Source organism: Zingiber officinale, chromosome 5A (genome assembly GCF_018446385.1).
Source record: "Zingiber officinale cultivar Zhangliang chromosome 5A, Zo_v1.1, whole genome shotgun sequence".
NCBI lineage: Eukaryota > Viridiplantae > Streptophyta > Magnoliopsida > Zingiberales > Zingiberaceae > Zingiber > Zingiber officinale.
The window spans coordinates 142,206,266-142,219,580 of record NC_055994.1 but is presented as its reverse complement, the minus strand read 5'-3'; positions in this window follow the sequence as shown (position 1 = coordinate 142,219,580).

Below are 13,315 nucleotides of genomic sequence, written 5' to 3'. Positions count from 1 at the left end.
AAATAAATAAAAATAGAATAAACGTAAAAAATGTAAAAAAAATTAAAAAATAAAAAAAGGTTAAAAATTTAAAAAAACAAAAAATAAGAAAAAAATAATAGAAAACATAAAAAACATAAAAAAATGTAAAAAAATTTTAAAAACGTATTTTTTTTTAAAAGTAAAAAAATAAAAAAGGGAAAAAATAAAAAACTAAACAACTAAAAAAATTTAAAAATATAAAAATAAAAAACAAAATTAAAAATGGAAAAAATAAAAAACAAAAAATGAAAAAATAAAAAAAGAAGAAAAAAATGTAAAAAATAAAAAAAATTAAAAAACACATAAAAATGAAGAAAAAGAGGAAAAAGAAAAAGTAAACAAATTAGAGTTTAAATAATAATAATAATATTATTATTATTATTATTATTATGTATGGTTAGTTTTGTAAACGAGGGTAATATAGTAAAATATTAAAGAAGGTTATTTATTAAAATTTTTAACAAATAAATTTTTGTTACATTATCTATGCTGAACCAAATAAGATTTGGCTATGTTTTATTCCCGATAACCTTAGTTATGTAATTACCTGGTGACGCATCGATAATACACTATTATTATTATTATTATTATTATTATTATTGATCAGAAAGATTATGTGACTTCCGTTCTATGAAGAAGAAGACTTATAGGAAATGAGTTAGAATGACGGCTAGGAAAGCCCTCGGTGAAACCACTCCGATGCTCAAGTCATTTCTTTATGAAAAAGAAAGTCGTTGTTGGAAATTAAGGTTTAAAAGTATGAGCATGCGTACCTTTGCTCATGAGAGGCAACTACCTTTTATAGAACCGAATCTCTCTAGCACATTGTTTTGGTGCTCCCTTGTTTCTCACTGTCGTGGCCAAGTTATCCAAAATAAATGTCCATTACGACTCATTTATGCCAGAGTTAATACATGCGCTTTCCACCTTCTCATGATAACGACTGTATTATTCATTATCATCCAGGAATAACGTAATGCTTCATTGTTCTAGATCTTGATAGTCGAGACTGTTTCAATTTAGTTTAAGGGAGCCTGAACGTGAGTCGAGAGTCGGGAATAGCTAGGAGTCAGGAATAGCCGAGAATCGGGCATTGAACATTTCTAAGAGTTCGGAGTCGGGAATAGGTGGGAGTTAGACACCGAGCATAGTGGGGAGTCATGAGTCGAGGGGTAGTCGGGAGTCGGACACTAATCATAGCCGAGAGTCGAGGTAGCTGGGAGTCGGACACCGAGTGTAGCTAGGAGTCGAGAGTTGGGGGTAACTGGGAGTTGGCCACCAAGCACAGCTGGGAGTCGAGGGTAGCCGGGAGTAGCCAAGAGTCAGCCCTTGTTGACCCAGCATGCCATTCTGGTTTGATCATTGACTTTCTTGACCACGTGGCACTTAGAAAATACCCTTGCATCACTAATCCCCCTTTAAGTCTAGTCGAAGGTGGAGGATCATTATGCACGTGAGAGTGGGGGGAGGGAGGGTGAATCACGTGGTTTTAAGAACTTATCTTTTTAGATTTATAAAATAAGTACGCAGTGGAAAAACTAATATGAAAACAAAACAAGCACAATAACTCAAGGAGTTACTTGGTTCGGAGTATTCGGCGACTCCTACTCCAAGACCCAGGTTTCACGGATCTATCGATGGGTAATCCATTAAAGAGCTCTTCCAGAATCACCATAAGGGGGAATCGAGTACAAATAAAAGAATAGGAAAGTGTAACAAGCTATAATTTTCTTTATGCAGTAATTAAGTACACAAAGAAACTTCGTTACCCAACACTTGTAGATTTAATGGATTGAACTCGGTGTTGGACGACTTCCTCAGTAGCAGCTGAACGCAGCAGCGTCATAGCGGAATAACATCATGAAGTTGGAGCGATTGGAGCGCCGAACGAATGTGCAAAAGCTTATAGAAGAGTTGTTTATGAGTTATATTGAAACCTTGGCCGAGTAGCCCTTTTAAAGGGGAATAAAGGCGTCTTCAACGTTAATGGAGGCGTCTTCAATTCAAAATTTTATCCGTCAAAAGCCGGCTCTTATCATCGATGAAGTCTTTTGCCTTATTCGATCAAAGGTACCTTTAAGTATCTCCAAGGCACCTTCCATTACTTAACTCAAGGCACCTTTAAATGAGTTAAAGGTGCCTCAGATACTGTTCACCCTAGATTGAATTTTCTCTTTTCATCCTGTAAAATGTGTTTAGTCCAAAAACCAAAATATGCCCTGTAAAATGAAGTTAACACAATAATAAAATAGTGATATTAATTAGTTCATATCCTTTCAAGACTAGAAACTAGTCATAGTCTCAATTTAGATTTCTAAAATGGATCTAAATTGGACTTGCACCTAAAATTCCTAATTGAGACTCGTCTTTATTGGAACACTCTCCTCCAGTGACTTACCTTACTTATCTTGTAGAATCACTTGACTCTATCTTGGTCCACCAGATCTTCCTGCCAGTTGTTAGGTCCACAGATCCAATTAGACTTCCGCTAGTTGTTAGGTCTCACGGATCCAATGGGACTTCCCGCCAGATATCGGGTCACTCCTTGACCTATTTGGATTTCTATACTAATTATCAAGTCCTCCAAACCTAACTAGATTTCAGCATGGTGTCATACCAGTTAAGTCTTGTACACTTGGTAGAAATGTTAGATCACACAACACATCTAACTTTAACTTATTTATCATTCATCAACACTCAAGTTTGATTATTGGTGCCAACTACACCAACAATTTTTCCCTTTTTAATGTAAAAATAAGCTGGGTTAAAGTTAGAAAAATATGTAAACATAGCAATAAAACTGATGTAAAAGAAATCTAAATGAGCAAACTTTTTGTCTTGATAATTTCAGGGTTAAGTCTTTCAAATTTTATTAGTTTATCTTACTTAAACTCTTACCCTCTCCCTTTAGCATTCATCAAAATATGTAACTAAGTATGGCAAAGTTTAAAATAGGGAAATAGAGCAAGTGAGCAACTCAAGTATTTGAAAGAAACTATGCTTAAAATTTCAAGTCTATATTAGGGAGGATGTTTTTCAAAACAAGTCAAATGTAATCAAACATTTAAAGACAATTGTTTTTAAAGACTATTTTTGAAAAGTAATTTTTAAGGTAGTGTTGCAAAGTAATTTTTAAAATTTGATTTTCAGTGCAACTTTTAAAAGTTAATTTTTCAAAGTGAATTTTAAAAAGTGTTTTTCAAACTAAGTTTCAAAGAAATTAATCAAATTAGTTTTGGAAATATTTTTAAAATATTTTTCAGAATAAAGTGAACAAATTTTACAAGGTTTTTTCAAAGCAATTTTGTAGTATTTATTACTTTTTAAAACATTTTTCAATAAAAATTAAGTAAGTTTCAAAATATTTATTTAAACCTCCAGTTTGCAAACCGTAGCAAGAAAAATAAAAATTTTGAAATAAGACACTTTGAAAATAATTTTCAAATGCCCTCCCCCGAACTTGATATTACTTTAAAAATAATATTCATCTAAAAATTTTTCTTAAATGTCTACCCTTCAGTTACTAACTAACTATCAGAAAATAGTAGTGTTCACTTAGGTAGTTAAGTTAAGTAATAATATCCAATTAGAAATTTACTGAAAAAGGACTACTTAACTTGATCAATGTACTATTATATTTTTCGCTCAAACTTATGTCGATGTACTGAAATAAGCATCTAAAGTCCAGGAAAGAGGCCTACGCATCTTATGTCATTCTAAGTTTTTGAATACACAATCAAGGTAGGTCTAGTGTGCTTGTGAGATGTTCATTACCTAAATCTATAGGATCATGCTTTCTAGGAGTTCGTCCTAGACTAAGGCCGAAATAAATTTTAAAACACTAGAGAAATGAGATTTTTTAGAAAATAGAATTAATGAGTTTTCCTAAAACTTGAAAGTTGTTTAAGATGAAACACATCCTAGCCTTTAATTAGATTTTCAAAAAAGGATTTACTAGATTATCCAAATAAAACAGTCAATAAGTAACTAAATAGATAGGTCAAGCCAAGCAAACAAGTAATATATACAAATGTATTGAACAAGATAATGTCTAATCATCGACAGGTGGAGGTGGGAGGTAATCAACCACATGTAGAGCCTGAAGTATGGCCTACATCTGTAGGTTTAGCTGCCTAAAGCCAATAGTCATCTCACCGCGAAGAGAGGTGAATCCCTCTGAGACTGACTATTGTCGGATCTGTGGAGAAGACTACTTAAATCTAGCAAGGTGATCCTTTACGAAAAGCGAGGTCGAGGGCTGAGTCAGGGTCGAAAGAGGTGCAAATAGCTTGTCAATTGTAAATGTTGGCATCTCCTCCCCCATGTCTACGACTGCCTTGTTGATCTCATCCGGAATAACTGGTGGGATAGCCTCATTGGCCTCGTCCAAAATGGCTAACTGAGGATCCACTCTCCAAGTCAGTCCCCCCTGAGCAATAACCTCTATATGTACTAATGCAAGCTGATGCTGACCAATCTCATCATATGCGCTAAGGGAAGTAAGTGTTGTTGGGACCGAAAAGTAGCTAGAGGAGGGGGGGGGGGGGTGAATAGCTCGTCGCGTGCTCGGTGCTCGTTGTAGCTTGCTTCTTCAAGGATGTGCAGCGGAAATATAAAGAAACAAAACATACAATGCTAACAAGGATTGTTTACTTGGTATCCACCTCACAAGAGGTGACTAGTCCAAGGATCCACACCTACTCACGCACCCTCCACTATGAATAACACTCCTTTATGATAACTACCAAAGGCGGAGAAGCCCTACAACACTCTCAGTACAATAAGAAAGAAAGGGTAGCAAGATATAAGCAACAACTTACAAGATGTGCAATCAAAACCCTAACCCTAACTTCTTGTTGTAGCTTTTGATCCGTCTCTTGACTTGGAAGAAACTCTAAGAATCTTCAAGAACTGGCGTGGAGAGCTCTGTGGAGTCACTGGTGAAGATCTGAGATGAATCGTGAAGTTCTGCGAAAGCTCTTCAGAAGGAATCGAGTGCCTGCAACCTTTATCGACGCCAACGGTCGGATCCCGATCGATTGGAATGCTCCCAATCGATCGGGGAGGCTTTGTATCGATCGGTGGATCGATCCAGAACGCCTCTGTGCTCTAGAAATTCGCCTGGATCGATCAGCTGATCGATCCAGGGCTTTTCGCGACAAAACGCGCCACCCCGATCGATCCACTGATCGATCGGGGTCTCTGGATCGATCACCTGATCGATCCAGAGGCATTCTGTGCTCACGACATTTCTTCCCAATCGATCGGCTGATTGATTGGGAGGAGCTCTGTCACAGGGACTCACCCGATCGCTCGGCTGATCGATTGGGAAGCATCCAATCGATCAACTTATCGATCCAGATGCTGATTTTTGCCCAAAACCAAGTCCCAAAGCCCCCAAACCAAGATCCGGTCAATCCTTGACCTGTTGGAACATCATGCCTAGCATCCGGTCACCCTTGACCTGCTAGGACTCCCTCACCAAGTGTCCGGTCAATCCCTTTGACCCACTTGGACTTTTCTTCATCTTGCCAAGTATCTGGTCACTCCCTTGACCTATTTGGACTTTTCTTCATCTTGCCAAGTATCCGGTCACTCCCTTGACATACTTGGACTTTTCTTCATCTTGCCAAGTATCCGGTCACTCTCTTGACCTACTTGGACTTTTCTTCATCTTGCCAAGTATCCAGTCACTCCCTTGACCTACTTGGACTTTCACCAGATGTCTGGTCAACCTTGACCCATCTGGATTTCCCCCGTGCCTGGCTTCACTCATCAGGACTTCCATTCTGCCTAGCTTCACTCAGTAGGACTTCTCTTCTGTCTGACTTCACTCACCAGGACTTTCACCTAGCTTCACTCACTAGGATTTTCTCCTGCCTAGCTTCACTCACTAGGTCTTTCACCTGGTTTTACTCACCAGGATTTTCTCCTGCCTAGCTTCACTCACTAGGTCTTTCACCTGGTTTCACTCACCAGGATTTTCTCCTGCCTAGCTTCACTCACTAGGTCTTTCACCTGACTTCACTCACCAGGATTTTCCTTCTGCCTAACATCCCAGTTAGGACTTCCCAGTCAAGTATCCGGTCAACCTTGACCTACTTGACTCTTCTTCAACCAACCTGATCAGACCCTGATCAGAGGGGAATTGCACCAGACAATCTCCCCAAATGCACAACTGTATTGTCAAACATCGAAACCCAAACCAATACTCAAGCTTGATCAACCAGGTCAACCTTGACCTGAGGGATATTGCACCAACAATCTCCCCCTTTTTGATGTTTGACAATACCATATTTAAGTTAGGCTAATCCCATAGCCTCAACCTCCTTCATGCCACTAGGTAATGAAAGCATGAGTTAAACCCTTCATTCTCCTCCTAAGAGGGCAAACTCCCTCTAGGTAATGAAGTCCTAACTTAAACCCTTCATTCTCCCTCTATTGGCACACATCAACCCCACCTTTTGGCACACATCAACAAATTCACTTGTTGAAAACTCTCCCCCTGAAGCGTTGCTCATCGTTGTTCACAACTTCACTCGTTGTTCACAACTTCACTCGTTGTGATCAACACGATAATGAAAGTCCCATACCCTTCATTATCCTTAACCCTACATTCTCCCATTAATGTAGTCAAATGCTCACCCTTGAGCATTTTTAACTTAACCACTTGAACAATGAGAATATCCACTCCCCATTAAAGTTCAAACACTCAACCTTGAGCATGGTCTGAAAAGAAGGTTAACCACCTTCCAAGGTTCATAAAAAATAATTTTCATGTCTTTAAAGAGTCCCTCCCCCTAAAGACATGGTGGTAACTTCTGTCATTGCACCAACAATGACTTGGAAACCCTAAACCTTTAGGAAACCCAAATTTAGAAGTTTTGAGGTTCAAATGTTCAAAATTTGAAACAAACCTCAACCTTAACTTCAATTTAGTCTTCCTTAACCAATCCATTCTTGTTTTCAACATGAAAACACCCTTTTTATGTATATAAATGTATTTTGAGGGGTTTGGAATGGTTACATAGACTAAACAAGGTTCAAGAATGCTGAAATCAAGCTTTACCAGCCAAAATCAGCAACTTCGATCGATTGGAGTTGAGTCCCAATCGATCGGACCATGCTGAATCGATCCACTGATCGATTTAGGAGGGCTGGATCGATCGGTGGATCGATCCAGACAGCTTCTGTTTGCGAGAAACCTGTTCTCAATCGATCGCTCGATCGATTGAGACCCTTCAATTGATCGGGTGATCAATTGAGGTCTGATAGTTGCTGAAATTTCATTTCAGTCAACTTTAGAAACCCCTAGAAAATTCTACAAAATTCTAAAAATTATGAAAATTTGTGTAGACATTATTTAGGGTATACTTTATCATGAAAAAATAGTTTTCTATGAAAATACATCATATTTTCAAAGATTGACACAAACTTGAAAACTTGCAAAAACTTTAGTGTTTTCTTCGAGTTTTGTGTCTAACTATTCAATGATGATTACTATCAAAAGATAGCCTTCACCAAGGTTTTCCAAAAGCATTTAAAAACTTTTTCAAAGCCAATATCCCACCATGTTCCTTGGGATTAATGCACATGACTTTTACATTAGCTTTCCCAATGATGGGAAAACACATAACTATGTGTTTTGATGAAACTAAAACTCAAAAGAATGTACTAAATCAACATTTTGAGTTTTGTTCATCATCCTAACATCTCACTTGTATTTAATGTGCACAAAACACATACAAGTCATCTTATAAGTCTTTGTAAGATGTAAATTTTGGTTTTGCTCTAATCTAGGGATCATGCATATCTATTTAAGCATTTTGAGTGGGAAACATCCACAAGGATGTTACTTGTTGATTCCACTTGTGTATAAATACCACTTGTCCTTAATTTTTTTAAGGAAATATAATGCATGATAATGTTATGGCATACATCAAAATGAAATAGCTTTCGAAAGAAAGATTCCTATAACTACATGATGTATGTATGACATGACATGATATTTTTGTATTTTTCATAATAAAAGATGAGTGCAAAATATAAAATTAAATATGATGTCATGACATATAGTGAGCAAACAATCATGGCAAGATTTAGTATAAATAAAATGTTAGATCGAGAAGCGCTAGAGGGGGGGGGGGTGAATAGCGCTCGCGGCTATTTCGTTTGATTCGTAAAACACTAGAGTAAAAACACAGCGGAATAAAGAAAACAAGCACACAGAGACAGGATGATTTACTTCGTTCGGAGCCTTGATCGACTCCTACTCGAAGGCCCGCGATCCTTGATCGCTTTCCGTGGGCAACAATTATAAGCTCGTATAATTATTACAAACTAATTACAAATGTAACTGTAATTAAAGTTATACCGACAACAGTAGTAGAAAAGTATGAGCTTCGGATCGTCGGAATGTTGCAGCAGCACTTCGGAAGCAATACTTGAGCAGAACACAGCACGAGGAAGCTTTTTCTTTTGTTATCTTTTGCTGCTGCTCGAACCCCTCTTATAAAGGGTGTTCAAGGCGCCTTAAACCCCTCCAAGGCGCCTCCAGGCTGGCCGCGTCACCCGCGTGGATCAGAACTGACCTGGTCGAACTTTATCTTGTTCAAGGCGCCTTCAACCTCTCCAAGGTGCCTTCATCAACTTGTTCAAGGCGCCTTCAGCCTCTCCAAGACGCCTTGAAGCTTGCTTCGCAGCCAGCTCAGGTTTTGCACCCGAGGCGCCTCCAAGTTCCATGGAGGCGCCTCGGACACTGTTCATCCGAGGTTAATCTTTGCACTTTGGTCCCTGCAAGATACATTAATCCCAAATATACTCTGCAGCACAAAGTTAGCACATAAAGCATAATAGAAATGATAATGACAGTCTCCGAACTGTCCGAGTCTGACTTCGGGTTTCTAACCGGAAACCCTAGGTCGACCCGACGCCTACTGTTCCCTCTGCGGAGAACGCGTCCTCACCTACTCCACTCAGGAGATTTACCTGATGCCAGTTCGGTCCTCCAGACCGACTGGACTTTCCGCCTAGGGTTACCACCCCCTAGGACCTAGGGTTACCACCCCCTAGGGTTTTTCTCCACCTAGGGTTACCACCCCCTAGGACCTAAGGTTGCCCCCCTTAGGGTTTTTCTCCACCTAGGGTTACCGCCCCCTAGGTGTAACGACCCACCTTCTACACTACTACTACTCTCTAAAGGTGGACGCTACTTAACTACTGACTCTACTTAACTGGTGTGATTAAAAACCACATGGAAACCCTACCGAAAAATTTCGGCAGAATCTCCCCTGTACCGGTGACTATATTCAACAATACATGCAATATATATACTCAGCCACAAGCGGCTGGAACACATAACATTCAACCACGCAGTATAATAATTTTAACTCAGCAACAATAAAGGAAAACTAATCCATAACCACAACTGAATAGCAAATATAGTATTAAGTGTCCTTATAAACAGTTATCAAATTTCCTTAACACATAAAGACTTAATTAACTCAAAGAAACAAATCATAATTTATTTTATTCGCAAGGATCCCTAGGACTTTCATAGTGCAGACATCACACACCCCTCTTGCATCTCCTTGTCGCCTTCCTTCATATTAGCTTTCCTTTTTCTTTATCTGCAGTAGGAGGAATGCAAACTATAAGCAAAATGCTTAGTGAGCGCTATCTAACTCACAAAATCTCGATATGCATGTATATAAATAAAAACATGCTAAAACTGAATGCTAACATATAAAGCTACTCATGCTCATAAATAGCAAAGAAATCAACTAACTGAAAAGCTAACATATAAAGCTAAACATGCTCATCAACTAGCAAATAAATAACATGTAAGAAACTAAACATGTAAAAGCTGCTAGCATAAAAGAAAGCAAAACTTGCTGATCTTTAAAACAAAGTGAAACTTACTTCATTTACTCTAAACTTATTCTTTTATTTCACTTGTTTAAAATTTATACTTTAATACTTGAAAATAATAATCAACTTCTCTTGGGCCCAGGCATAGTACCATTTTATGCGCGTTCCCTAATAGGTTGGGGTAGCAAGCCGCCAATCCTAAAAGAGCAGACCTTGGTCTACCAGGGCCAAGACCTTGGAATTGGACACCTGGATTTGTTTAACGACAACCTTGGAAGTCGGGTACTAGCCTCTTCTTAAAAGTAAAATACTTATTATCTTAATTACTTCTTTAAATGCCTTGGCATATTAATAAGCACCTTGTGTGCTAAAATCCCTAAAGTCTTGACTTTGGGATCTACTTAAGGCCTTGGCCTTTTTCTTTCTTTTCTTTACTCATACTTCTCATACTCCTTGATTAAAGCTTATTAAAATCCTGTAGATATATCTATCAAGTGTAGAATTACAACCAACCAAGCATGCTATATAAAAATAACATAAGGGAAACAGATCTGAACTCTCTAAGCATGTTATAAAACAAAGCAAAGGAAAGCAAATCTAAACTTACTAATCATGCTATAAAATAGAGCAAAAGAAAGCAACTTTGAACTTACTAATCATGCTTTAAAATAGTACAAAAGAAAGCAACTTTAAGCTTCCTAAACATGTAAAATAGGGCAAAAGAATGCAACTTAAAACTAGAAAATCTGTTCATGTACATCTATTGCTACACAAACAGAAATGCAAATAAAGAAAGGTTGTTCTAGGCCCTAAAGGAAATTGTTCTTGCTTGCGAATATGCGATAAAAGAGAAACTGTTCTAAGCTCTAAACAGAGCTGTTCATGCTTGCAGAAATGCAAATAAAACTAGTATGCTAAGACTGAGATGCTAATTAAGGTAACAAAGAAGTCTAAGATTGATATGCTTAATTTCAAAGCTGTTCTTTTATCGCAGCAAGGAGAAAATCCAACAAGAGCTATAAATCTACAGCATTTCATGCTCTAACAATTCAATAAAAGGTCTATAGCTAATATGGATCCAAAACATGCTTGTTCTTCTTGTTATGTTCCCCGGCACAAACCAACCAGAAAGTACTGCTGTAACTAAAATCTTTGCAAACATGTTCACAACATAAAGCAACAGAATTCTTCAAGTTTACTTCAAAACAACCCGGAACCATAGTCCATTTCCCTGTTTAGTGCCACGGTAGGAACCAATAAGAGTAAAACACTCCACTTACTTAATCCATAGATTAACATGCTTAATATGTATGCTACAGAAATGAAAGGGAAACCCTAGCTTATAATTCTGTTCAACAACAACCCAATCTTACTCCAAAGGAAAACCCTAGCATAGAAATCCGAAACCTATTGCCCTAACATGGCAAATTCGGCCCAGCACCCTTAGGACAACAAATTAACACAGCAAAATCGAAAACAAGAAACGAAAATCCCGGAGCTATCCTACTGCAGGTGAGTAGCAACTCACCTCGCTGTTCTTGAACTTACAACCGGAGAAGAAAAAGAGGCTTCTAGGGCTTCGGGAGATGTGGCTGTTTCGGCTCTTCCTTGTGCCCGCACGCCCTCCTTGCCGAGAGAAACTCGGACTTGTGAAGAATCCGCGGAGAAGGGAGCTCGCCGGCTGCCGGAAAACAATCCCTAGCCGCTGCTGCGTTTCCGCCCGAGAGAGAAGGCGCCGTCGCGAGGGAGGAGGAAATGTTCGGGTGAGAAACGTTTAGGGTTCGGGAAAACTTAAACCCCTTTCTTATAACTAAGATTTTTATTAGTTACCATACCTTAAATATATTTATTCCCATATTTAGTTAACAAAACAAGCTTAGCTTGATTGGTTGGGCCGGTTGTGCTTGGGTCCGAGGAGCTGGGTTCGAAACCTAGCTTCTACAACTTTTTTTTTAAAACTTTCTCCTCTCGGTAAAAATACCAAACGAACTCCAAAAATTGCATAAAAATACTCTAAAAATTTCTAAAAATCTCTAGAATATTTTAAAAGCATTTCCAAATATTTTTATGGATATTTGGAACTCGAAATAGGTAAAATTGGGTCGTTACACTAGGACCTAAGGTTGCCGTCCCTTAGGGTTTTCCTCCACCTAGGGTTACCGCACCCTAGGACCTAAGGTTGCCGCCCCTTAGGGTTTTCCTCCACCTAGGGTTACCGCCCCCTAGGACCTAAGGTTACCCCCCTTAGGATTTTCCTTCACCTAGGGTTACCACCCCTCTTTTTGATTATGGCAACCGAAATTCAAAGTTAAGTAAAAATGCAATAAAGATACGCATAAATAAGCACAGACATAAATAAAGCATAGGCACATTCACAACAAAATTTTCGTTTTAATTTTCTTTCGTTTTAATTTTCTTTGAATTTCTTCCTACTCTCCCCCTTTGCCATATATCAAAAATACCCAAGAGAGTGAAGAAAATCTAGGCCTTAGCTTAACTTTCAAAGATAATTTTCGATCTTATCTTTCAAAGAGAAAAATAGAGGGTTAAGCATACTTTTGATAAACACATAGTTTTTCTTGTAAGACTTTTAGCTAGGTGAAATCATAATTTTGAAAGCAAAATTCTTCCTTTAGTTTGAGAGATACTTTTAGCTAAGATAAAGTTATTTTGTTTTTAAACAGTAACTTAGCAAATTTTTGTGATTTCAAAAAGATTTAGTTTTTCAAGAAGACTTTTGATGAGATTTTGAGAATGCTTTGGAAAATACTTAGCATTTTCAGCAGAACTTAGCATTTGAAAACAATTGCTTTGAGAGACATTTTAATTTTTTTTTAACACTTTAAAAAGTACTTAGCTAAATGTTTTTGAAAAAAAATATATTTAGCTAAATTTGAAATACCAATTGTTTGAATGGATCTAAATTAATTTATCCATTTAGCGCCTTCAGAGCGTTAGCTTAAGACATTTAGATAAATATATCTAAATTTGAAATATAAACAAGAGGATCTAAATTAATTTTGATCTTTTCACCATTCAACTATTGCTTTGAAAAAAAACAATTGCGTTGAGAAAATATCTTGCCAAGTAGCTAAGTTTAGAAAATAATTTAACTAAGTTTAGTTAGAGAAAACTTAATTAAGTACTTAGCTTTGAAAACATTTAGCTTATAGAGGAGTTATAATTTAAAAGTCAGGTCATAAATAATTTTAATTTTAAAGCTAAGTTAAAAATAGCTTGAATTTTCAAAGATATGCCAAAAATAGTTTTTAATTTTGAGGTCAAGTCAAAAATTTTTAAAGAAAAACTAATTTTAAAACTGACTCAAAATCACTCCCCCTTAATTTATGCCTTAATAAATTTTTGAGTTCAGGAGTTCAAGCATGAGAGGTTAAAAAGTTATTTTCCTAATTTTCCATCTCAC